General features: G+C 42.7%; 1 protein-coding gene, 1 long non-coding RNA gene and 1 pseudogene across 2 annotated transcripts in view; 1 reads left to right on the top strand and 2 right to left on the bottom strand.

The window, feature by feature from the left end:
• Positions 1 to 26,841, top strand: part of ASIC2 (acid sensing ion channel subunit 2) — a 1,018,759-nt gene that overhangs the window by 593,010 nt on the left and 398,908 nt on the right. The gene's annotated exons all lie outside the window — the stretch shown is intronic.
• Positions 9,772 to 26,841, bottom strand: part of LOC144614323 (uncharacterized) — a 143,811-nt gene continuing 126,741 nt past the window's right edge. The window contains exons 2-3 of the long non-coding RNA XR_013552037.2: positions 11,647 to 11,801; positions 9,772 to 9,840 (exon numbers count right to left, since the gene is read on the bottom strand). This is a non-coding gene — a long non-coding RNA (uncharacterized LOC144614323). The remainder of the gene's footprint in view (positions 9,841 to 11,646; positions 11,802 to 26,841) is intronic.
• Positions 25,396 to 26,841, bottom strand: part of LOC132688495 (THAP domain-containing protein 2 pseudogene) — a 29,830-nt pseudogene continuing 28,384 nt past the window's right edge.

The following is a 26,841-nucleotide window of genomic DNA, read 5'->3' as shown; positions in this document are numbered from 1 at the left end:
TGGTTGATAGTTCCCAGTAGGAAGAGTCATTGGCTCTGCTTCTGGAAACTGTAGAGTCATAGAATCTTAGAACTGTGAGGATATGAGAAGTCTAATCTCAGACTAAATCATGGCTCTGTCACTTGCTGATCCTGTGACCTTAGACGAATTACTTAACTTCTGTGTACCTCTGTTTCCTCATCTATAAAATGGAGAAAATAACCATACACCCTTCATTAGGTCACTTGGGGGTTGAAACCAGTCATGGCATGTAAGTGAGTGTCCAGCACATATTTTCCGTATGTACGAGAGAATCTTACAGGATCTGCAATGTTGAAACAGAAAGAAATCGACTTGGTGGTTAAGACCCAAATACAGTATCTTTGGCCATGGGTTTTCTCCATTTCTGTAGTTGATGGGACCATCTGTTCCAAAACTTATCTTTGCAACTAAGAGAAAAACTGGCCGAAAACAAAGTAATTGGCTTGCATAACTGAAGAATCCAGGAGTGGTGCTGGCTTCACTTGTGGTCTCTTCCAGAGACTCATGTGGTCACTAGGGAGCCAGCCCTGCTTTTCCCCACTCTGGCCTTGTTTGCACACCAGTGTCACCCTCAGGATGCCCCTCATCAAGGAAGCCAAAAGGGCTTCACCAAGTCCAACCTTGTAGCTCCAGAGCACAGCATCCAGGAGGAGGACAAGGGTGCCTCGTCCACTCCTGGATGGGAGGACAGTAGGTCAGTCATCTCCTTATTAGCACCTGTGTATTATTTGCCCAAACTGTGTCACATACCCAGGAACAGGACACACTGATGGGCTCAAGCCAATCTAAGCTCACCCCTAATGTTGACAGCGCGGGTCAATACCCAAGGGTGATGCCAGGGAGCAGTGGTGTGGACAAAGCAAATCTTCACATTGTGGACAGAATGAAATGGGACATAGATATGTAGGAGGCAAGCAAAATACAATAACAATAAAATGAAATAAGCCATTAGCTGGGCTCTCAACTATAGAAATCTAAGTAAGACTCTGCATATACTGAAAAACCTGGAATTTTTTTTAAATATAATTTATTGTCAGATTGGCTTCCATACAACACCCAGTGAGCATCCCAAGCTGGGATTTTTTAAAAATCATTTCACAGTCCCCAGAATATTTTTGGGTCATGAACAATGTAACTGCAAACCAAGAACTAAATGAACTTGGTGCCACCTCATATCATTATCACTCCAATGAAGACTAACCAAGAGATAATCAATTCCCAGCTGTCATCAGGCCACACTGTGGTGCAGCCCACAGGCGAGTGTTCCTTACACGGCAAAGGGAAAGCCTGGACAGACCACGCTGGCGGGCCAGCTGCTGACCCTGAGACCAGCAGGGACCGTGACCTCATCCTCACAGGTACAGCCAGCTCTGTCTGATATTCTGATGAAGGGACACTCTGACCCCCACAGCTTATTGTGTACAAATATGGATTCACCACCTCTGACTTCCGGCAAGGAGGGATATTGCTTGGAGCCAATCTCCTTTTATCTCTCTGCCTGGATGCTTTCAGCTTCTCACCCCAGCTCCAGCAATGAGCCCGTCGGCATGCAGAGCTCCTTACATTTCCCTTCAGAACATAAAACTAAGACAAAGAAATGCGTTTAGCTCTAATGATGTGCATGGTTCCATTTTTTCTGTTTGAATCTACTGCTGTTTAATGAGCTAAATATCCACTGGGTGAATTAGAGGCACTGATCCTGTGTGCGTCTCCTGGGAGGCAGCCTCTCGGTGGCAGGATGAGCCTGAGACACAGCACATAGGAACCACACAGCCTGCCTGATAAACATGCTGCATACAAGAGCTTAGGTGACGGGGATGTGGACAAGTAGCAGGAGATGAGTCACTCACAGCTGACCCCGTGACCAGCCTAGCAGTCTTAGCAAAGACAAAACTGCCTTCTGATCAAAATGCTTGAATAATGGTAGGACCCCTGGGTGATCGGGGGGAAAAAAAAACAAAACCAAACTGATGAACAAGCTAAGGTAATGAGATCTCTGGAATCGACAGGCTGTTTCAATTGTCTAGCCAGAAGAGGCCTTTTGTACCTCCCCATTGACAACGTGGAGGCTGAATGATGAGGTGGCCCTCGGTCTTGCTAATATTGTCAACTCTGAGAAGGCTCTGTTAGGCAGGAATCTCATGCTGCATGCACTGAGTTATTCCAGTTCTCTGTTTTTATCAGAAAAGGAAAGACCTCAAGTTGTTTTGCTCTTAACCTTCTTCACCAAAGGAGCCATTTGGAATGAATCCATTTTAGAGGGAAAGGGACCCTAGAAATAATATTTAATCCCTTCATCAATTGATAAGGCTTTTGAGGCTCAGTTAGAAAAAATCATGTGGCCAACAGGTGGTTGACCCATGGCCAATAATACTGATGCTATTTTAGGGGTGCTTGTTTTGTAAGCAGGCACTGCTGTAAATGCTTTCTCTATATTAATCTGTCCAAGTCTGTCGACAAACCCATTTTGTGGACGATAAGACTGAGGCTCTGGAGTGTTAACTAATATGCCCAAAGTCATGTAGCCAGGAAGTGATAGAGATGGGTTCCAAACCCAGGGGACTTCAGAGCCCATTATGGTTTTGCCTTTTCAATAAAATCCAGTTTTCCTGGCTCCCGGGTCAAACGTGAGGAACTCCAAAAATCAAAATGAAAAAATATCTTTCCCTATGGATCTTGAAAAAATTTACTTGAGCTGACAAAATAAAATAAGTAACATGAAGCCTCCTAGCCTTTGTGCTACCTCTCACAAACTCAGCCTCCAAAGACTTCTAAGCTACACCCACCCGGGCTTTACCTGAAAGCTTTCCCCCCAAGAACTCCCCTTCCTACCATACCACCTGCTTCCTGTTTCCCAACCACACCTAGAATTCGGACTCCCCTTCGTATTGGTCAGGCCAGTCCTTCCATCTGGAATCCCCTTCTCCTCCATCCTTTACCATTGATTTCTGCTTAGCCCTTGAGACCCAGCCCCAAAGACACCTCAGCTGTGAAGACTTTAGCAATCTCCCCGATCAGAATCTGGATTCTCCACTCCTCTCCCCCAGTCGCTTTACCCTCTCCCACATTCACATGACTGTTTCTTCCATTATAATTGGTCATGGAAGGGCACATATGGTGGTTGGGTGCAAGGTCTTTGACACCAGCTGGACTTGAGTTTGAAATCTAACAGTGCTACTTAAAAGTTGTGTGGCATTGGGAAAATTAGGAACTCTCTGACCTTCGTTTTCTTTCCCTTTTTGAGGATAAGATTACTTATTTCAAAAGATTCTAATGAGAATTTAATGAGATAATTCATGTAAAGCCCTTAGCCAGTGTCTATCTTAAAGTAAGCTCTTTATACATCTTAGCTTTTGTTGTTGAACTATTGCCCTTATCACCACCACCACCACCATCATCATCATCATCATATACATATTAATAATATTGCTATAGACTGTAAGCTTCTGGAGGCCTTGCTCATCTTTATGCATGGCCTTTAGTAAGTGCTTAATAAATGGATGTAGAATTGAATTGGTGTAGCAGCTGTTCAATTTGCAATGGATTGTTTTAGCTCCTGGCTATAAATTGTTTTCAAATCATTTGCCCAATGGCTTGCCACTCAGTTAGGTTTTGAGCTCCATAGAATTTGATATTTCTCCCTACAGAGTATGCACTGAGTAAATATCAGTATATGTAAAAGTATTTAATGGATGCTTAACTCGCAAACTTCTCAAAGTTCATAGGATGCTCAAGATGTGTACCCACTTGTTTATTTTTAAAGGCTGGGGCTACATTTACAAGGGAAGAGGAAGTAGCACTTATTGAACACTTAAAAATGGCTAACGTTTATTGGCTAACGTTTATTGAGCACTTACTTCACACCAGGCACTGCACTGAGTCCTTTACACGCTTTTGTATACTTCTCCTCACAGTCAGTTTATTAGGGAGGCACGCATTCTCCCCACATTGCAGTTAGGTAAACAGAAGCTGAAAGTGATTCACGAGCTTGCCCAGGATTTACAGCCACTGAGCAGGGAACCCAGGTGTGAACCCATCCCTTTCTGAGTCCAGTAGAAAGTGTCTGGTTCTGGGGCACCTGGGTGGCTCTGTCGGTTGGGCGTCTGACTTTGGCTCAGGTCATGATCTCACACTCGGTGAGGTCAAGCCCTGCATCAGGCTCTGTGCTGACCGCTTGGACCCTGGACCCTGGAGCCTGCTTTGGATTCTGTGTTTCCCTCTCTCTGCCCCTCCCCTGCTCACTCTCTCTGTCCCTCTCAAAAATAAATAAACATTAAAAAAAATTAAAACTAGAAAGTGTCTGGCTCTGGGCTAAGCAATTTAGGCCCTTTGCTGCATTTAGTACTCCCCACAAAACTGACAGTGGTTGACTATCACCCCCACTTGACACATGAGGAAATTCAGTCTTGCCTGTGTCAGTGACACAGCTGGACTTGGAAAGAAGGGCCGTCTGACCCTGCCCCTTTTTTCCTTTCTTTCTGATTCTCCAGGGCCTCGAACTAGAAACTTGGTGTCTGGGATGATGCTCAGTTCAGCTCTCTTTCCATCTATACATACACACAACCCCCAAGCTATCCATACTCCAGCAACTATTACCTGCGAGCATCTGGCAGGCTCCCCGCCCACTGCATAGTTAAGAGAGAAGGGATCATCCCAGATAGACGCATCTCCACACAGCAAAAACCCAGCGGAGAAAAGAAATGCCATCAGAAAGATGTATCGGTAGTCACTATCCAGTGGCTGGTGCAGCCTTGAATTATCACTGAAGGATGGGCTCCGAGGGTTGTCATTATGAGCAGATTTTGTAAGCTGGGAATAGACTGAAGGGGGTGGGAGAGCGCATGATGGGAAATAGCAGCACCTTGGGGGCTGCAAAGGAGTGAGTAGATGGCGTTAAGGGGTCTTGGGGGGCTGGCCTGTTTTATAGCCCCCAGGAAGACAATACAGGGTGGGGAGGGAACAGAACATTAATGAAAGCCAGAGACCCTGGGGTGGGAAGTGCCGTCAACCTTAGTAAAGCCTGGGAAATCAGTCTGCAAAATGAAAGAGGTAGAGAGGAACACCAAAAATAACCTTGAAGGTAACGGATGAGGCAGAGGAGAAAAATCAATTCAAGGAAAACATATTAAGCACAGAAAAACTAAATGAGAACTGGGGATTGGGGGAGTCGGACGGAGACAGCAGTGGACCAGGAGCCTGGAGGTGGGGTTCCTAGTGCAGCCCAGCCACTAACGAGCTCTGTGACTCAGGGTAGGGCGCCTCACCTCTCTGGGCTTCTGCAGGCTCCTTTTGAAAATGGCACAGTTGGACAACGTGGCCTGCAAAGCCCCCCACAATTCTGACAGTCTGCGATAAAGGCTTGTACAAAAGCTTACTTTCATGGAGACAGCCCTGGGCAACTAGATGAAAGTGAGAACATTTAGTGAGTCCTCCAGATATTCCAAATATCCGGGTGCTTGTGAGATGTAAATGGAACCCCACCGGCGTGAGTGTCACTGCTCCTTAGACTTCTGGGGGATTCTGAAATTGATGAGGAAGGAAACTCATGGCATAAGTTAGCAACCATCAAAGAGGCTACTTGAAAAGGGTGCTGAGACTATATTTAAATGCCAGCACCGCGAGAAATATGGTAATTGGGTGAGAGGATGGAGGTATTAAACTTACTGCTGTAACCACTTTGCAATAATGTGTGTCTCAAATCATCATGTTGTATACCTTAAACTTACATATGTTGCATAATATCCCAATAAAGCCAGAAAAAGAAAAAAAAGGGAAGGAGGCCCAGTGTGCACCCTGTAAGACAACATTAGGACACCTATGTTGCAACAAAAGCCCTCCCCGCAAAGGGGGTTTATAAATGAGAAGGAAACCCCTAGACCTCTCAGACACGAGACCAGTGTCTATCTCAATATTAACGTGTGGCCTAAGATTGCTAACAAATAACAGAGTAATGCCTCCCTTACCCTGTGGTTATTTACCTACAAACCCCAGTTATCAAGAAAATAACCTTAGACCTGCAAGCGAAGTAATCAAGAAAGCAAATATAGCAGAAGAGAATCTAGATGTTATCGGGTGTCTGCAAAGGTTTGGCATCCTTTATACACATCTCAGGGATCAGCCTGTCACCCACCGACGTGTCCACCCGAAGATATAGGGGCTTCACTGTACTGCTGTGCCTTGAGTCAAGTCCTTGGTGTAGTAGCTTCTCTGGGCTACCTTCGGTTCTGCTATAGGCCACTGATTATTATACCATTGGTCACCACACAGAATTAGCACTGTGGATGGTGAACATGGGGAAGCCACGCTGCCCTTTCCTGTCCCTTTATGTCCCACCATACCACCGCGTAAGGCTGGCTGGTTGGGTCTGGCTTTGCAGAGGTTGGAGACAACTAAAAGAAATGTCACCACAAGAGAAGAGAAAGGTTTACTACTGTGTATTTAAGCATATATTCACACAAAGATTTGTATGCAAAGGCTCACAGCAGATTTATTTGTAATAGCCAACAACTGGAGACAGCCCAAATGTCCATCAACAGGTGAATGGGTAAACAAACTGTGGTATAAGCCCAGAGGGGAAAAAATGAATGGGCCATTGTTGCATGCAACAGTAGAGTTCAACCTCAGAGTAATTACACCAAGTGAAAAGAGGCAGACCAAAAAAAAAAAAAAATTACGTGCTGTAGGATTACATTTATATACACTTGTGGAAAATGCAATCTAATCTATAGTGACGGGAAGTAGATCACTGGTCACCTGGGTACAGTGCTGGGGGATGGGGGAGAATTACAAAGGAGCACAAGTCAGCTTTTGGGGATGATGGATATTATCTTACCTGTGGTGATTATGTCACAGGTGTATACATATGTCAAGGTGCATTAAACCGCACACTTTAAATATATGCAATTTCTTATAGATTGATTGTTTCTCAATAAAGCTTTCTTTTAAAAAAAAAACTGCAAATATCTTTTGACTGTCATCATAGACCAAGGGAATAAATACAAAATTTTAAAATCTTCATGGGGAGTTGGAGGTGTCCTCGTGGCCATCCACGTTGCCCTTTTTTTCTCTGAAAGCACGTCCTGCTTTGCCTGTCTACATGGACCCCCTCCCCTACCCTCTTTCAAAATGTCCTCCACCATCCATAAGGGGTTTCTGGCTCTAGATTCCATCACCCTCCCTCAGAAAAATCAGTGGCATAGGGACACTTCCCAAAGTATGAGATATTGTAGAAAAATAAGACCATAGACTCAGAATGTAAAATCAGCCTTTTTTTTTTTTGCCTACAGAAAACTGCTTTACAAGGAGGAAGAAGAGGGTTATCCCCAAGGAGAGGCTAGGAAACCCTAATACACCAATGCCCTGCTACATCCAAAGTCACAGGCTTTCTTTTACACATGAGTATAATCCAAAACCCTTTCCCCCATGTACTTATTTACACACTCTGAGAACTGGGGGTGGGGGGAGGAGGGGAGCGGGAAAGAAGGTTGTGTGATACTCTGCAGACAAGGGAAGGCAAACCCCATAGTGTGTTAAGTTAGCAACCTTCTGCAAGCCTGTTTGAAAGGCATGCTAATAACACGCCCTTGAAAGGAGTTATGATATTTGTGCAGTGAGACATGAAGGCCCTGATATTTCCTGAGACTTTACCTTTCTTGTGCTAAATACTGACGCGTTGAATTGTCTACTTGGGGGAGGAGGGGCTTCATCAATAAAGAGCTTGATGATTTTCACAAAAAGTCTTAATTGGGTTCTAGCCCAGGAAACCGACCCCCTTGCAGGTGCACCACACACATGACCTCCTGGTTCCTCCCTGCTGGTGAAAAGCCATTGCAAACGCACACACAAACACACACACACACACACACACACACACGCATGCACGCACACATACACACACCCTTCTCCAAATAGAAAACATCAATTCTCAGCGACAAATAACATATAAAACCTAGCTCCACCATCAAGATTTTCATTTCCTTTGATTTTGAGCAGGTCAAATCATTGGGGAACAGGGGCAGCATGAGGATGTGTGAACTCCTGACCAACCCCCCCGGGAGCAAGGCCATCTGATTTAAACCTCACAGCGGCCCTCTGATAGATATTAATGTATCCATTTGGTAGATTAGGAAACAGAGGCTCAAAGAAACCAAGAACATGCCCAAGATTTCCAGCCAGGGACAGGGCCAGAAGTAAATCTCCTTCTATTAGTTCTCACTACCTCTGAACAGGTAGGTGGTAGAAAATCTGAATACTAATGTGCAAACAGGCCAGCAGTTAGTGGGTTTTTTTTACGCTCTTAGTTTATATGCAGCTCAAACTTGGTTTTCCAGGTTTTCATTTCACAGCAGATTAAAATCTGCTCACTACAAGATTTTGCATTAATTCTTCTGTGTATTCGTTCATCTAACAAATGTGTGTCAAGCCTTGTGCAGGTGAGGTAGAACAGATTCTGAAGATACAGCAGTAACTAATACCATCAAAGTCCCCACCTTCGTGAACTTCTAGGAGACAATGGCAGTCAACAAACGTGTGTGAATTACCCTGTGGTGACAATTATGAGAAGTACTCTGAAGGGAAAAGAGAGAGTGGTGTGGGGTGTAGAACAGAGGACCTAACCTGGCCCGGGTGGTATGAAAGAGGTCAGGGATAGAAATGAACAAACCATTGAGGATAAGCCATTAAGAATTTTAAGCAAGAAACTGGTACAATTGGATGTGTTTCAAAGTTCAAACCGAAGCTACTCTGAATAAAAATGGATTAAAGAGAGGGCAAGAGGGACATAATTAGAAGGCAATTGCAACAGTCCAAGAAAGAAATGTCGGTGGCTTAGATCGGGGGATGACAGCAGAAATGGAGAGGAGTGAAAGGATTCAATTATTTTTAAGACAGAATGAACAGGATTGGGTGGTTAGTTTTATGTGGGGAGAAAGGAAGTTGGAGGCATCTCAAACAACTCCCAGGTGAGATCAACAAGGTTTATAGGGGTGCTGGGGACAGAGAGATGGAACCCTGGAAAAGAACAGATTCTGGGCAGGAGGGGAGGTGGGGGGGAAATCAAACTTTCCATTTGATATGACGAAAAGTTAACAGTTGGTAAATCCTGGGGAAGGATGTTCAAGAGTTTATTGTATGACTGGAAAATTTTCTGCAAGTTTGACACTTTTCCAAAATAGAAAAAATATTTGTTTGGGGATATGTTAATTTTAAAAATCCTAGGGACACGTCAGGATAGCAGTTGGATGTGTGGGTATGGAGCTTTGATGAGAAGTCACAAGAAGAAAAAGAAATAATATTTAGGTATCTATTATATATATTTATATATGTAACATATATTTTATATGTAATGTATATGTTATATATTATATATATAATAGATACCTAAATATTATTTCCAGTGTCTCCAAAATAGTTATTAGTTGCTAGCCACAATTTATTAAGCTAGCCCCTTATTTTGGATGGTTCAGCTGTTTTGAAGCTTGAGGTTATTCAGAAAATGCAGCAGTAAGGTTATTTTGTGAATCCATTTATGTAACTTTGGAACCCAGGTGTGAAATTCCTGATCCAAAGAGTACAAAGATCTTTAATGCTCTATGTCTGGAAAACTTTCCATTAGAATCAGCAACTCTGATTTTTTTTTATATACTAAAAAAGTAGTTTCCAATTACTTAGAGCATGAATTCGTATGGACCACTATATTTTCCTGGGAAGTTGGTAAGTTGATAGAGGCAGTTGCTTTGACAACACAGTTGTGTCCAAGTAACTGCAACAGGGATGTTTAACAGGAATGAGATCTCTGGAATCAGCTGCATCAGGAGTATGCTACCTGGCAAGAAGCAAATAGGTGATAAGGTGGCTGTGTCAGGAACCTGCCCTCAGGAAAGAATGGGGACACACAGGAGAGGCAGCAGCATGGTAGCCCAGAAGACTACTAACGGTCACCACCTTACAGCAGCTCTTTGCCCCTGACCAGCAATAATTTCTAAAGCTGGTTGGGAGAAAGAAGACAGTTGGTTCTAGGGGTTCTCATCATGAGCTGAGCCCACCACTTGAAGGCATCATTAAGCTTTTCCTCATCAGGACACACTGTGGTTTGGAGACAGGTATTTACTGGCACAGAGATAGTCTAGTTGTGTTAGTTGTGTTATCCTTAGCCTGGGGCAGGAAGGGGCCAGGCAGGGGGGAAGAGAAAAACAGTGATGTTCTGTTTTCAAAACACTTTCCTACCCATCATTCCACTTAACCCACCAAGCCATACTATTGGGCAGATACAATTGCTTTACCTTAACAGTGGGGCAACTGGGTTGTTGGGAAATGGAGATGACTGAGAGGCAGGACCAAGAACTGACCCAGACCCCTGATATGCCTTGTCTTCTGACTAGGTTCAAAGACTGCCCTCTAGGGTATTCATTCATTCAACAACCACTGCACACCTAATCTTTTTGGGGTATGTGCGATGTACTGGGATGAAGAGACATGGTCCCTACTTGTGTTCATGCCCTACATCTGTTGTAACAAATCGCCACAAACTTGGTGGTTTAAAACAGTAGACATTTCTTACCTCCCAGTTATGGAAGCCAGAAGTCTGTGATCGGTTTCAGTGGGCCGAAATCAGTGTTGGCAGAGCCCTACTCCCTCTGTAGGCTCTAGGGCAGAAACTTTTTCTTGGTCTCTTCCAGCTTCTGCTGGCTGCCAGCATTCCTTGGCTTATAGCCACATCACTCTGATCTCTGTCTCCATCCTCACGTTGCCATCTCCTCTGTGTGTCCTGCTTATCTCATCTAAGGACACTTATCCTGGCATTTGGGACCCATATGGATAATCCAGAACCATCTCATCTCAAAATCCTCAATTTATTCACATATGCATAAAACTTTACCATATAAGGTAACACTCATAGGTTCTAGGGATCAGGACCTGATATTTTTCAGGTCACCATTCAACCCACCACATTGCCCTCATAGCATTCACAGACTGATGGGGGAAACAGCAACACATATGAGCAATTACAATACAATGGATTAGGTACTGTAATGCAGGTGCATTATGGGAGGAAGAGGGTCTCAGGAGGGCTTCCCAGAGGAAGCAACATTTGACAATAATTATTCTTCCAATCCATGAGCACGGAATGTGTTTCCATTTCTTTGTATCTTCTTCAATTTCCTTCACAAGCTTTCTATAGTTTTCAGCATACAGATCTTTAGCTAAGTCTGCCCCTCCCGCCCCTGTGCACCCTGCGGATCCACCCCGTCTAATACACCCTTGGCCAGATCCCATCAAAGCAGCACCACAAGCCTGGCAGTGTGCAAGCAGCCCAGACAGGGGCCACACCACTCCACAGGAAGGAATATTTGAGCTGTGACCTGAAGGATGAGTGGAAATGAGTCAGGAAGATCAGTGGAATGGGGTCTTTGGGGGTGGGGTATCAGACCTTTTCAGGCTGACTGAATGACATGCATGGAGTTGTCTTTACATGGTGTTAATGTGTTTGATTACAGTCAAGCTAAGAACTACTTGATAGAAGAGTGAGGGAAAAGAGCACTGCAGAGCAAAAGTAAGATGCCTTCTGCCTTCTGAAAGTCAGGGGGAAATGGGGATGACCAGAGGAGTAAAGGGAATTCATCCCACACATGTGATTACCGCAGGGCATCTAATGCTCCAAGAGGTCCTCTCCATGTGTTTGCAAAGTGGTCTCCGTGTGGTTCCTTCAGCACTGCCCATCTGCACCTTGCCCAGGAATCAGGCAGCCATAGTGGGTGCACATCAGCAAAGGAATCCTTACCCTGTGGGACAGTGCAGGAGACATCGGGGCAAATAGACACACTATTTTTTAACCAGGCCTCCCACAGCCCAAATCCTGGTCCATTTCCCTCTATGATGAGCTAGGCTGGACAGAGCCACCTTCACCCACTCCCTGAAAGCCTCCTGCCACCGGAGCCAGCTGTCAGCAGCCAGCTTCCTGCTGTCTTTTCCTTGGTCCCCATGTGGTCCCCTCAACTCCCCAAGGTCCAAGGTAATGCTAGAAGCAAAATGTGCATCCCCACATCTATTCCAGAAAGGGGAAGGAAAAAAAAGAAAAGAACCCAATTCCAAACATTATTCCACCTGTCTTCTAGATCATCATTCCTGCATCCTTCTCACCAGTGGCCCCAATTCTCCATCCTCAGTCTTAAGGTTCCTAGAAAGAACATCTGATGGATGGAGCACCTCGTGGATTGACCACATCCTGCCTTGCTCCAGGCCAGAGCACAGCCCCATCACCTCTAGAGTTGGTCATCTCCAGAGTGGCCCCTCCTCACTGCATCCTTTGCATGGCCTTGCTGCCCACTGGATTGTTCTTTGAGGAGGCTGGGGAAGGAGACAGGAAGGAGTAGGGCAGAACACCCACCATATTATGCCCTTCTGCTTAGCCTTTTAAAAATTCTGCCTTCATTTTCTTGAAGCCTAGCAGGGTGCAGATAAAAAAATCACTGTGCAGGACACCTGGTGTCACTGCCAGCTATCGTTCTTTCTCTGAAGCATTTTCTTCTTTCCTAGAAGCTTGCTTGCTTTCTTCTGGGAACTATTGCTTTCCCAGCCCCTCCTCCAACCACAGGAGTTGTGCGCTTCTTCAATGTGACCCTAGCCACAGGTGATTGGTCCAGCGGTGGTCACCTGACCGGAACTGGGCCAATCAGAGCCCTTCAAAGGTGGTTTCTGCCCTGAGAAAAGCAACTCACTCTTCCCAGGTAGCCAGAACTGAGGACGCGATAACTCAGGGCTGCTAGTAGCCACAACCTGATTGGCAAAAAAATGTCATTTGACAGTGAAAAATAAAAATGAAGAAAACATAAAGAGAAGTAGAAGGCAAGAGTCAGAGAGAGGAAAATGTCTGGTTTCTTCATGGTAATCCAACTCCCAATGCTGGTTGATCTTTGCAGGCATCTCCACCCTTCAATTCTCCTAGATGCTTCAGTTATCCTTTTAGTAACTGTCTCCCAACGTCTTTTTCCCCTCTTCAGGCTGCCCAGAACCAGTTTCTGTTATTTTCAACCAAAGGAGAACTAGCTAATTACAACCAGTGTTCATAGGCCCAGCTCTGAACGACCCTGACTTGCCCATTCACAACTGTTTCTATTGCTTTCCTCTCCCTAATGAACCTCACTCATCTCTCTGTCCCTCATGCCTCGTCCCTTTCATTATGGGATCTGACCGCTCACGCCTGCCTCTGGCTATTTAGTTCCAGTCTCCTGACTTCTCCATTACCAGTAGTACTTTGACAAATAGTTATACCAATAAGCACACTCTCCTTTGACAGGCCCCCTTGACTTCTCCTGGTTAATGGCATCTTGAGGCAGGCCACCCAGGACACATCCGCCACCGGGGACAGACTCTGATTCTGCTTTTCTTCAGATGCACTTAGTCTTAACCTCGCTGGCCCCATCAGGCTTTCAGAAGTCCTCCCTTGCCATCTGATTGTAGGCAATTACATGCAATCAACACTCCCCTGGGTCCTGTGCATTCACACACCAGGACCTGAATTCACAGGGCAGGCAGAAAATGAACAGGGATCATAGCTCATTCTGTAGTAATTCACCTGCAGACACCAAAGTGGGGGAGAAGATGTGGCCTTTATCTCCTGGACCTGGAGACTGGCAACCTCCCCCACTGAGAAGGTCTGCCAGATTACAGATGGCTTCGGCACTGCAGTCGGGAATCCACATGGAGAATTCTAATCTTTCTAATTTGGCCAAGTGCCTGAAAGGAGTTGTTTTCTTGCTGTAGCCACAGAGGCTGGGAATCCCAGGCTCTGAGTTACAACTCAAGCTTACAATTATTAATAAACTCTCACCTAAAATTCAGTTTCATGTCAACCATTGAAATTACCCTTGCTGGTGTAATAGGGTTTACCAGGTTCAGGCTCTTGAAGGGAAAAGAAATAATTCATAAGATTAAGCCTCAAATGCTTGTCCTTCTCAACAGGGACATCCTTGGGAAGAAAAGTGGCCTATGGACTGTTCCTTTGCAGCATGTCTATGACACAAGGGGGTTTGTTTTCTTAGAGTCCTCTTGTCCTGTCTTTCTCTCTTCTATAATACAAATGGTCTCCTGATCCCTCTTCAAGTCAGGGAAAGTGCCTAAGAAAATACTACATCACATACTTCACATGAAAATACATAAGGCAAGTGCGCCTGGGTGGCTCAGTCGGTTAAGCATCCGACTTCGGCTCAGGTCATGATCTCATAGCTTGTGAGTTTGAGCCCCACATTGGGCTCTAAGAGTTCTGCATGGGTCTCTATGCTGACAGCTCAGAATCTGGAGCCTGCTTTGGATTCTGTGTCTCTCTTTCTTTGCCCTTCCCACACCCCCCACTCGCGTATTCTCTCTCTCTCAAAATAAATAAACATTAAAAAAGGTTTTTTTCAAGTACATAAGGCAGCATTCAGTCCACAGGAAGAATGGATCCAAACAGGGGATTTAGAAGGTCAAAGTGAGTGTTCTGTAAACGTCAAAACAAACAGCATATATATGGTGCTACATGGTTTGCAACATACTTTCTCATACAGTAGTATTGTTTGAACAACAACCCCAAATGATGGAAAGAGTACTCTGATTTCCTATTTTCAGGGGGTCAATGCCAAGAGAGAGCCAATGCTTGCCCTGGGGGTCACTGCTGATATGTAACATAGCCCAGACTTAACATCCTATCTTCTGATTGTATGCATGAAGCTCTATCCACATTATCATGCCTCACGGAGGTAATCCACTGCAATTTTAATTTAAAAGAAGAGTGGCAAGCTTTTTTTCTGTAAAGGGCCATATACTAAATATGTTATTATACCTGTAGGCCATGCAGCCTCTGTCATAATTATCCAATGCTGATCATTAGTGCAAAAGCAGCCATAGATATGGAGACAATGGGTGTAGCCAAGTACCAATAAAACTTTATTTACAAAAACAGATGGCAAGCCATATGCAGCCTGCATGCTATAATCTGCCCACCTCTGGTTTAAAAGTATCAGGACCAGGGGGCCCTGGGTGGCTCAGTTGGTTAGGTCATGGTTTATGGGTCAAGCCCCATGTGGGGCTCTGTGTTGACAGTGTGGATCCTGCTTGGGATTCTCTCTCTCCCTCTCTTTCTGCCCCTCTCCTATCAGGACCAAATCTTTATGTGAAAGGTAGAACTAAGGTCGAAGTCAGCAACTCCAGCCCACCTAACTGATGCTGATATGCAGGCCATTTCCATTTCCCAGTGGCACACAATTTGCTGCCACCCTACCTTCCTCATCATATGGTCAACACATTCCCATCCCTACCCTAACACCTACCCACTCCCCAGAGGACTGGAAGTTCCAGTCAGGGAGCCTGGGAGAAACACTCATGAAAATAGTGGCTATTAGCTTGGGCATTAAGGGTAGGAAAGATAGGCTTTTTGAATTCCATATTTTCCAATAGACCATGAATTCAGTTCTTGCCTCCACCTCTGTGTCCCTGTCCCATTCACTCCTTACTCTCTCTCATCACCTCCTGACCTCTCTCCACTTCTCAGTCTCTCCAGTGCCCCAACTCACATCTTCCCTGGCATCATTTCTATTTCTGACTTTAAAAAAAGAAAAAGCTTATACTGTTTGGCTCCCTAATGCCCAACAGCACCTTCAAAACAAGGAGAGGCTTAGCTGACAGGTCGCACACCCAGCCTTTTAAAAGACTAAAGAACTTCCAGCTGTAGAGGAGTGAAGAAGTCGACACATCGTCTCTGCAAAAAACAAACTATAAAACTCAGCAAAATTGTCAAAAACAACCATTTTCAAGTCTCTGGAAATTGGCCAAAGACAAACAACACATTTGGAAACTTTGAAACTTCAGGTATGAACAGCAGGAGTCTAGGGCATGCTTGCTGGCCATAAAAACTGTCAGCTTCCCTGCCAGAGGGCACTGACTTGATGGAGAGTGGAAGGGAGAGTCTGTGCCAGCTATGAATGGGGAAACTACAGCTCTCCTAGCCTCAGGTGGCGATCCCAGGCAAGGTGAACTGCAGACCTGAGGACTAGCTGGAAGTTTAACAGAGAGATCTTGGAAATAAGAGACTACAGGGGTCTTGATAAGCTCTCCACACATCCGTATGTGACCTGGCTATTCAAACACCAGGGACCTGCGAGTGCCTGGTGGAAAGTAAAAACCATGGCAAAGCTGAAAATTGCATGACCTTTAAATGCACTCCCCAGCCCTCAAACAGATCCACCTACAAAAGGTGGAGGCCCTATTGGCTAGAGGAGTTTGAGCACAAACTCTGCCCATTCTTGGATGACCGCTAAGCTAGGTGGAAACAAAGACCATAGGATGGCAAGCTAAAATAAAATGAGAAATCTTTAAGAAACTGAGCAGAGACATAAGCAGCTGCACAGCACATGGCAAAAAATTCCACAGTTTAAGTCCAGGCAAATGGGCACAGATTACCAAAACTGATTCAAAAAGGAACGCAAAATGTGAATAGGACTCTAACAAGCAAAGGAATTGAATTAATAATTAAAAATCTTCCACACGCATAAAAAGCTTAGCCCCAGATGGCTTCACTGTTGAATTCTTTCACATTTTTAAATAGGGAATAATACCAAACCTCCATAAACTCATTCAGGGGATAGAGGAGTGGCAAACACTTCCCAACTCACTAGATAACATTAGTACTACCCTACTACCAAAGACAGACAAAGGCATCACAAAAAAGAAGATCAACAGATCAATATTCCTTATAAACATACATGCAAAATGTCTTAAATATTAACAAACTGAATTAACATATTAAAAAGATTATATATATTATGACCAAGTGGGATTTGTCCCAGGAATGCAAGATTGGCTTTAACATATGAAAATCAATTCATGTAATATGCCATGTGAGTAGAATAAAGACCAAAAAACACATAATCACAATAGGTGCAAAAATCATTTCACAAAATCTAGCATTCATTCATGATCAAACTTTTTCAACAAAGTAAGAATAGTAAGGAACTTCTTCACTGGATAAAGGATACCTATGAAAACCCTACAGTTTACATAATATTTAATAATGAAAGACTGAATGTTTCCACTTGAAGATTAGGAAGGAAGCAAGCATATTGACTCTCATTACTCCTCTTCAGCATTATGTTGAAGGTTCTAACCAGTGTAATAAGGCAAGAAAAGTAAATTAACAGCACACAGACAAGAAAAGAAAAAGTAAAACTTTCTATTCTGATACAGCATGATCCTATATGTAGAAAAATATGAAATCTATCAAATCTATCAAAAAATCTATGAAATCTATCAAAAAAAAAAAAAAACCCCACGGCTAGAACTAATGAACAAATTTTGCAAAGGTGCAGGATACATGGTAATTTTTCAAAATCAGGTGCATATCTATATGATAGCAATGAAAAATCCAAAACTATAACTATGAAAATAATCTTATTCACAATGGCATCAGAAAGGGTAAAATACTTAAAAATAAATTTAACAAAAGAAATGCAAACCCTGATCACTGAAAACTAAAATGCTGAGAGAAAATTTTAAATACCTAAGTAAATAGAGAGAGAGTCCAAGTTCATGGATTAGAGGACTCAGTATTCTCTCCAAATTGACCTACAGATTCAACTCAAACCAGTAAAGTTATCAAAGTTCTTTTTTAGGAAATTGACAAGCTGGTTATAAAATTTATATAGAAATGCAAAAGATGTCAAATGAACAGAACTATTTTGTGAAAGTACAGATTTGGAGGATTTAACTACCCAATTTCAAATCTTACTATAAATCTACAGAAATTAAGGAAGTTTGATACTATGCCATACTAAGAATACACTTAGAGATCAATGGAGCAGAAATGAAAGTCCCAAAATAAATTCTTTTATTGATGGTAAATTAATTTTTGACAAAGGTGCCAAGTCAATTCAGTGGAGCAAGGATGGTCTTTTCAACGAATGATGCTGGGACCATAGGATATTAATATACAAAAAATAACAAATTTGTACCCTTACATCATATCATACACACAAAAAGTAGCTCAAAATGGATGCACTATAAAGCTTTTTATAGGAGAAAATCTTTATGACTTTGTATTAGGCAAAGACTTCATAGATACAACACCAAAAGTATAGTCCATAAAAGAAACAATTTGACAAATTAGATTTCATCTAAATAAGCATTCTTAAAAAGGCACTATTAAGAAAATGAACAAAATAAGCCACAGAATAGGAGAGAATATTTGTAAGTAATATAAATATTACAAGTAACATAAATATTGGCAAGTGATATAAAGGAGTTATATTAAGAATATGTAAAGAACTGTTACAACTCCATTATAAAAGGCAAACAATTCATTCTTTTAAATGGGCAGAAGAAGGGCTCCTGGCTGCCTCAGTCAGTGGAGCATTTAACTCCTGATCTCAGGGTTGTGAGTTCGAGTCCCATATTGAGCATAGAGATTGCTTTTAAAAAAGTAGGGGCACCTGGGTAGCTCATCAGTTAAACATCTAACTCTTGATTTCAGCTCAGGTCATGATCTCACAGTTCATGGGTTTGAGCCTCACATCAGGCTCTGTGCTAACAGTGATGAGACTTTTTGGGATTCTCTCTCTCTCTCCCTCTCTCGGCCCCTCCACCACCTCAAAATAAATACATAAAGTAAATGGGCAGAAGACTTGGATAGACACTATACCAAAGAAACAACATGAATATTAATAAGCTCATGAAAAGGTACTGCATGCCATAGCCATTAGGGAAAGGCAAATTGAAACCACAATAAGATACCACTACATACCTGGTAAAATAATTCTAATCAAAAATACCAACAATAGTTGATCTCAGTGACTATGTAAAGAAACTGGAGCCCTCATTCATTGCTGGTGGAAATACAAAGTACAGCCACTTTAAAAAACAATTTGGCAAGGGCACCTGGGTGGCTCAGTCAGTTGAGAGTCTGACTTAGGCTCAGGTCATGATCTCACAGTTTGTGGGTTCGAGCCCTGTGTCTTCGTGCTATCAGCACAGAGCTTGGAGCCTGCTTTGGATTCTGTGTCTCCCTCTCTCTCTGCCCCTCCCTTGTTTGCACCGTGTCTCTCTCTGTCTTTCAAAAATGAATAAATGTCAAAAAAAATTTTTAAAAAACAATTTGGCAATTCTACGAAAGGTTAAAGATACAGTTACCATGTGATCCAGCAATTAGGTATCTACCCAAGAGAAATGAAAACATGAAGACTTGTATCCAAATGTTTAGAGTGGCCTTACTCATCATAGCTAAAATGTGGAAGCAATCCAGTTGTTTATTAACTGTTGAATGGGTCAACAAAATGCGATACACATGCAATAGAGTATTATCCAGCAATAAAACAGAGCAAACTGCTAAGACATGCTGTGTAAAAGAAGAACCTCAAAATCATGATGCTAAGTGAAAGAAGCCATATCCAAGACTGCATCTTATATGATTCTGTTTGTATGGGATTTCCAGAAAAGGCAGATTTATAGAGGCAGAGGTAGATCAGCATTTGCTTAGGGCCGGGAATGGGAATGTGGACTGGCAGTAAAAGGGCACAAAAGAAATCTAAAGCTGGTTCATGATGATGGTTGCACAACTCAAAAGTCATTGACTTGCACTTCTACAAGGCGTGAGTTTTATGGTATGTAAATGATACCTGGAAATATCTAATTAAAAATGAAAGGACTAAAACCCATTAGAATCCAATTGCCCTGCTTTGTATCTTCTTTCCCCAGTTGTGTATAGCCTCATTTCTTGTCTTCAAGAAATGTCTCCAACATTTCTTACCCTTGACTCCCATCCACATGCCCGTGTCTCAAGTTCGTTGTCTTCTTCACTGGAAGGAGCAGTAATGCTTCCTCCACTACTCCTAAGTAGATCCTGAGGCCACCCAGGATCTTGTAACCTCTTGAACCCTCTCATCACTCTGTAGCATTCCCTCCTGAAAATGTTTGAAAACATCCAAAGGACTTAAATTCTCCTGTGCTCCTCTAGCTCTTTATTCTAGACACTTATGGAGCTGAGGAAGAGGGAAGTAATTTATACTAGAGCACTTAAAGCAACTTTACATGGAACATTAGATTTTCTTAACATCCTCTTAAGCCATTTCAGGGAATATTCACAGGTCCTTCACCTTATCTTGTTTCAACTCCCTACCCTCTCTTCTTCTTTCTGTCCTTCTCTCCACTCCTTCTTCAATACCCCCAAATATATATATTCCTCTTTCTCATAAAGATCAGTTTATCTGCCTTCTGTGAGGTCTTATCTTTCATGCCAAGTGACTTATCATAGCATTGCCTCAAACCATGTTATCAGCCAGATTTCTAAATTGAAAGTTACAAAAAAAAAAAAAGATTCCAGATGATTTAAATAGAGAAGACCTTTGTTGAAAGATATTGGGGTGCTCAAAGAATTGCCAGGAAGACTGTAGATTAGAATAATCCTCGGAAAATAAGCAGGAACACAGGTAGACTGTGCAATATAGCCCACACCCTAGAATGAGACCAGTGAAAAACACTGCTTCTGCCACCATGGAACCCAAAACACTGAAGTTCGCACAAATGAGTCAGCCACCCCGTCCGTAGAAACAGGATGCCACTGCACCCCTCACTACTGCTTCCAGAATTCGCTGCCATCATTGTTTCTTGGCCACAAAGTCTGGAGTGAATGTTTGTGATTGGCTGAACTCAAGTCACGTGCCTGCCTCCTAGCCACAGAGGAGACAGGGAAGATGAGTAATTGGCCTTTTCAGCTGTTACAGTGAAAGATAGTCTCTTCTTCTCACTAAAATTCATACCACCGAGAAGTCTCCAAACATAGGAAGGGAACTCAGATGCTCAAGAGCCCCAAAATAGCAAAAACAGCCTTTATGACTAATTTGAACAATTAGAAATGTGCTTAACAAAATGATTCAGAAATCCTGAACGCACTGATTTTCTTAGCAGAGTAGTTCTGTCCTACTGTGTGAAGACCCAAGCTAATGAAGGAGAAAAGTTGGGGGTTTGTCCTGAGTAGGAATGAAGGACATTCCCTAATTCTTTGCATTGTTATATACATCTTGGCCCTCCCAACCATGGGTCCCCTCTGTGTAAAGGCCTTGTTTTGTCACGAGCTGGCACAATTATTGAACAGCCTGTACCTCCCTCCACACTGTTAAGCAATTACGGTTCTGTAAACAAATGCATACCTTGTCCTGCCAGCTGCCATTTAAAGGAATCTTGAAGCCAAACCCATCTTTAAAGGGAAGAATCCTGATTGTGATGGAAATATACATTGTGATGGAAATATCACAATTACCATGAAATTTTGCATATTGGATGTTAAGGTAGAATTCACCTAACAATATTGAGCCACCATTATAAATATACATTTCTCATGACATTTTCTGGAACTGTCCCTGAGAGCTCCTGGTTAGAATAAAGTAAAAATGTCAAATGCAAGGAGCCCTCTACTTTGAGCCAAGTTTTATTTTATTATTCAGATCATTCTTGGCTGCCTAATAAAAGCCCATAGTAAGTTTACTCTCGTGACTTCTACGTGTTCTCTGGATAATCTCTTTAAATGTCTAAAAGGCAGGGGAATATGAAGTTGGGGATCCATGTTAGAACCAGTACCCAGTGTCCTCCCAGGCAGAATTGGAATAAGGAGGTCTTAGGGACCAAAGGGGTCCAGTAGATATGTTACCTTTGTCCTACATACTTATGTAAATTAAGGGGCACCTGGGTGGTTCAGTGGGTTAAGCTTCCAACTTCCACTCAGGTCATGATCTTGCGGTTTGTGAGTTGGAGTCCCACCTCGGGCTCTGTGCTGACAGCTCAGAGCCTGGAGCCTGCTTCCGAATTTCATGTCTTTCTCTCCCTCTCTGTTCGTCCCCCACTGGCTCTCTGCCTCTCTCTCTCTCAAAAATAAAGAAACGTTTAAAAAATTTTAAAAAACTGATATGTAAATTAAAGCGCAAACCTTTTGGGGGAGCCTGGGTGGCTCAGTCAATTAAGCGTCCACTCTTGGTTTCAGCTCAGGTCATGATCTCACAGTTTCATGGGATCGAGCCCGCATCAGGCTCTGCACGGATAGGGCAGAGCCTGCTCGGGGTACTCCGTCTCCCTCTCTCCCTGCACCTCCCCCCACTCCTGCTGTCTCTCTCTCAAAATAAATAAATACACTTTAAAACAAAACCAAAAAAAACCCCATCCTTTTTATTTAAAATAAAACTAATACAAAAAAACACACAAAATAAATTTATAGCTTGAAGAAAATATTACAATATTGTGATAAGACCCTCATAACCATCACGCAGGTGAAGAAATAGCACTTCACCAGTGACCCCAGCAGTCCCTTCCACGTGTCTCTTTCCAGTCACCAACCTCTCCCCTCCACCCCAAAGGAATTATACTCTGACTTTTATAGCAAACCATCCTTTATGTTTTCCCTATAGTTTTATCCCCCAAGTGACCAGAGTGACCAGAGTCACTAGTGACCAGAGTCTAGTCTTGCCTGTTTAAGGCACTACAGGTTGCTCTCCAACCCTTCATGGTTCACACAATGTATCCTGTCTAGGGTTTGCCCACTGCTCACTCGTGAGACAGTTCAACCCGCTCCACTGTCCCCTGCATTTCCTGCAAAAGGGTAACTGGGTCCAGAGGCCCAACCACACTCAGGTTTGACCCCTTTGGCCAGACCACAAGTGGTACGTCAGGAGGCAACGGATGTCTTTTTTCCTTTCATGATGCTTCCAGCCACTGGTACTCAATGCTTAAAGTTCATCATTTGTTAGAGTTTACAATGACATTCTAATGTAATCACTTCTTTTCCATTTATTATTTCAAAGACTTCTATAAAGAGACACTTTCCCTATAAGAAAAGCAGAATAAATGCTTGATCCATTCTCTTTCTTTTTTTGTTAATGTTCATTCACTTATTTTTGAAAGAGAAGGGGATGGTAGAGGGCAGAGAGAGAATCCCAAGTAGGCTCCAAGCTGTTGGCACAGACCCCAACACAGGGCTCAAACCCTCAAACCATGAGATCTTGATCTGAGCTGAAACCAAGGGTTGGACACTTAATAGACTGAGCCACCCAGGAGCCCCCGTTCTCTTTCTTCACCCGATTTCAAGATAATGAACTGTTCCCTATTATCTTCCCAAGCTGACCAATTATATATATATATATATATATATATATATATATATATATATATAAACAACTCCCACTGACCAAAGATGAGTCTATCTGAACCTCAGTAAGCATATTGAAATGGATTAAAACCTATCACATATATTTAAATATTTGTGTTCATAATCATGCTTACACATTTATAAATAAAGTGTATATATTTGCATCTGTATCTCCTTTCTGCCAAACTGAGCCTCCTGGTTTCTTGAGGATGCAGGACATAATAAGGTTAGAATGATTAATTGTGATTCAATGATTAATTGTGATTCATTGTTTGCTTTACCTCATATTACCCACTCAACAGTCTTGGAAAAACAATACAAATGCTACTGTCCAAATATGATTACTGAAAACAATTAGAAAAAACATATGCATTGTCCCCCTCCTTGTCTCCTGAACTTGTGTAATTGTGTTGTACCTGTATTTTCAAATCATATAGCCTTGCAGACTATACCCTCTGCCTTTTGGCCCTCCTTCAAACCTACTTTTATATTAGCGTATCATATATATCAATGTCTCTTTGATTGTTTTGCTTATGTGAAGCTTATTATCTAGTAAATCCCTCGGGAAGTGCTCTTAGGAATAAAATTCCTTAGTTCTTACATGCAGATAATAGTTACCTGTGCCCTTTGTACACAAAAGCCAGTTTTTCTGGATATAAAACTCCTGAATTATATTTGCTTTCCTTAGGTACCGTAAAAACGTCACTTCATTTTCTTCTAACATAAAGCATTATTGTCAGAAAGTCTGATAACCTGATTTTTCTTTCCCTTATAAGCCATTTCCTGGCTTTTGGCTAGATGCCTGAATAATTTTCTTCTGCCTTTTTTTATTTTCTTCTTCACATGAAGCGATTTTACCAAGACATCTTGCTGTCAATCATTCGGCCTCAGTTTTTCAGGTACACTGTGTGCATGTGTTCTTTCAATGTGTAGGGTCAGATCTTTAATTATTGTTATTATTTTGGGAAAGTTTCCTTAAATTATCATTTCTAGTATTTGCTCTATCCCCCTTGCTTTGGTTTTCTTTTTCCGGGACCACAGTTGCCACATACAAAATATTCCAGGCATCTTTTAGTATTTTCATTTTCTCTCAAATTCCTTTTATCTTCTCTTTTTTTCCGCCTTCTTTTGAGTCTTATGAATTTCTTCCTATTTACCTTCTGTTATCTATAAGGCATTATTTATTATATCTATTCACTCTCACGTTCCCTCTACTTTGGGTCTTCCTTTCTGAAACAACTTTGTTCTTCCAATTCCTTTCTGTGATTTGTCAGGTAATCTCTGAGGTTATGATTATTATTATTCTCATTCATGTGGGTGATGATGTCATTTCCTTAATGTCTTTTAGCTCATTTTGAAGTAATAGGTTACAGTTTTGATTTATTTTGTAGGTACCTCTCTCTGGCACACTTTCACCGTCTATAAAGATGTTATTCTCTTCCTTAGTCTCTTTGTTCTAATAATAATTCTGTGTGGGTTTCACCCTTGACATTTTTATGTTTGCTTTTTATGTAAATGCAATGTTCCTGAACCTTGTGAAGGAGGCCCTCGTTCAGGGTAGCCTTCTAACTCCACAAGGCTCCCTCTTTGGTTGTGTTTGTGTAGTATTTAAAAACATGGCAGCTCGCCTTCTGAGCTGTCCTGGTTCTACGGCCCCACCCCATTTTTATATGGACTCTTTCTTTTTATACTATTATCGCCATTCCACTCAATTCTGATCCCATACCCAGCAGTTTCTCATCAGTATGAGCATTGGGGATCCCTGGCCAGTCAGTTTTGAACAGTCATAGAGTCTAGAATGCTCCATCCCTTCAGACCTTGTCACAGACCCCTTGCATTCGCCCACTAGTCGACTGGGCAGACCTTCTAGTTTCTTTTCTTTCTTTAACTCATATTTAATGTTAGTTAACTCCTACTTATCATAGAATGTACTCTCCCAACATTTGTACAAAAAAAATTTTAATGTAAATGAAACACGTTGTCATAGTCCTTTAAAAGCATTTTTAAATGTTTATTTATTTTTAAGAGAGAAAGAGAGAGAGAGAGAGAGAGAGAGAGAGAGAAACAGACAGACAGAATCTGAAGCAGACACCAGACTCTGAGCTGTCAGCACAGAGATTGACACGGGGCTCGAAGTCACTGACCTTGAGATCATGACCTGAGCCGAAGTCGGACGCTCAACCAACTGAGCCACACAGGTGCCCCTATGTAGGCTAATTTTAAATGAAGGTCCTCTTGGTCTGTTTTACAGAATTGGTAATGTTTGGTAATTATCTTATTGATCTTGTCCAGGAATCTCGAAATCTTCCAGAGGAAAACCACTTAAGGCAGTTGGTAAAATGCATTCTGCTATGTCCTGGGCTAATTCGTTCTTTGCTTCCAGAGTCTCCATCAAGCACGTGACTTTGATCCGTCTTCGTGTTGCTCTGCGTTCTTTTTGTAAGCAAGTTTTCATCGTCTTTCTTAAGCTTGTTATTTCTTTTTCCAGTGTAATTATCCTTTTTTTTTTTTTGCCTTCAAAAGATTTCTAAAAGCATAACTGCGTTCAAGTAGTACTTGCTGACTTCTAATGTTTGATCTTAAACGAGGAGGTCCTGTTGGAGCACAAGTGTTGTTTTCCTTCAAAAGACTCCTTGATTTGAGTTTCACAGACTTTCAGTGGGTACACCAATCAAAAACGGTTGGAATGGCATCCATTTTAAGTGGCCAAGTTTGTCCTGTTAAGTCTAAACAGGAGGCTTCAAAGTGCTTTGAACAAAGAAAGGTGTGTTTTCCTGGCACAAAATTGTTGCGCCTAAGTGGGAGAACCCATTCTTTCCTTCTTTTAGGATCCAGGGGAAACTTGTGGAGGCTGATGTTAAGGTGCCTGTCATGGGGAGTAGCACAGCCGGCTGCTATACAATTGGCTGGCTTTCCTTTCCCCTCTGTTCCAAGGCACTGGCTGCCCCACTTCCTTTTGGCAAAGGCTGGGCAAGCGAGGCAGGGCAAGGGCCCACCGAGAGGAGTCGTGGGAGCCGGGTGGGAAGGACGTGAGTGTGTATTAGGGATGGTGGTGCCAACCTTCCCTGTCTCTTTATTAATATGGCAGACTTGAGCCAGCACAGCAGATAGTCCTGGAACTCCGGTGGGACACAAGTCACCTCCTCCCAGACCCTAAAAGGGAGTGGGATTACTGGACCTCTTTGGCAGCCATCCTTGCAGCAATTAAAAAGGTGTCTCTCCCCCTTCCTCCCCATCACTATGAAACTCTCCTGCCTCCATAGAACTTTCCAGTGAGTCTCAGTTGGCCATTTGCGTATTGTTCTTTTCTCAGGTCCAGCAAACACCTGACCACTCCTTCTGCTTCCTGCTACATAGATGCTGAGATCTTGCAGGGCTTAGGGTTGTTAATGATTTGTCCCCACCTGCTCGTGTGTTAGGCTTCTTGGGGGTACCTCATCACCTGCTTTGCTGTCAACGTCTGTAGCTTTGGAGGGTTTGGTCTCTAATGGCCCATCTTTCTGTGGGGGAATTGCTGAAATTCGAAAACCATGCTGTCTTCTTTTCTATGTACAGGTGTTTTTTGTTTGCTTTTATTTGAATTAACGGCCTACTATTTTCCATTAAAATCCATATTTGGGGTTTATCTTGAGAAATTCCTGTGCCTAGTTACACTGCACCTGCAT

The sequence above is a fragment of the Panthera onca genome, chromosome E1 (assembly GCF_046562875.1).
Source record: "Panthera onca isolate mPanOnc1 chromosome E1, mPanOnc1 haplotype 2, whole genome shotgun sequence".
In the NCBI taxonomy this organism is placed as follows: Eukaryota; Metazoa; Chordata; class Mammalia; order Carnivora; family Felidae; genus Panthera; species Panthera onca.
The sequence above is the reverse complement of the archived record's forward strand: the minus strand, read 5'-3'. Positions and strand labels throughout refer to the sequence as shown.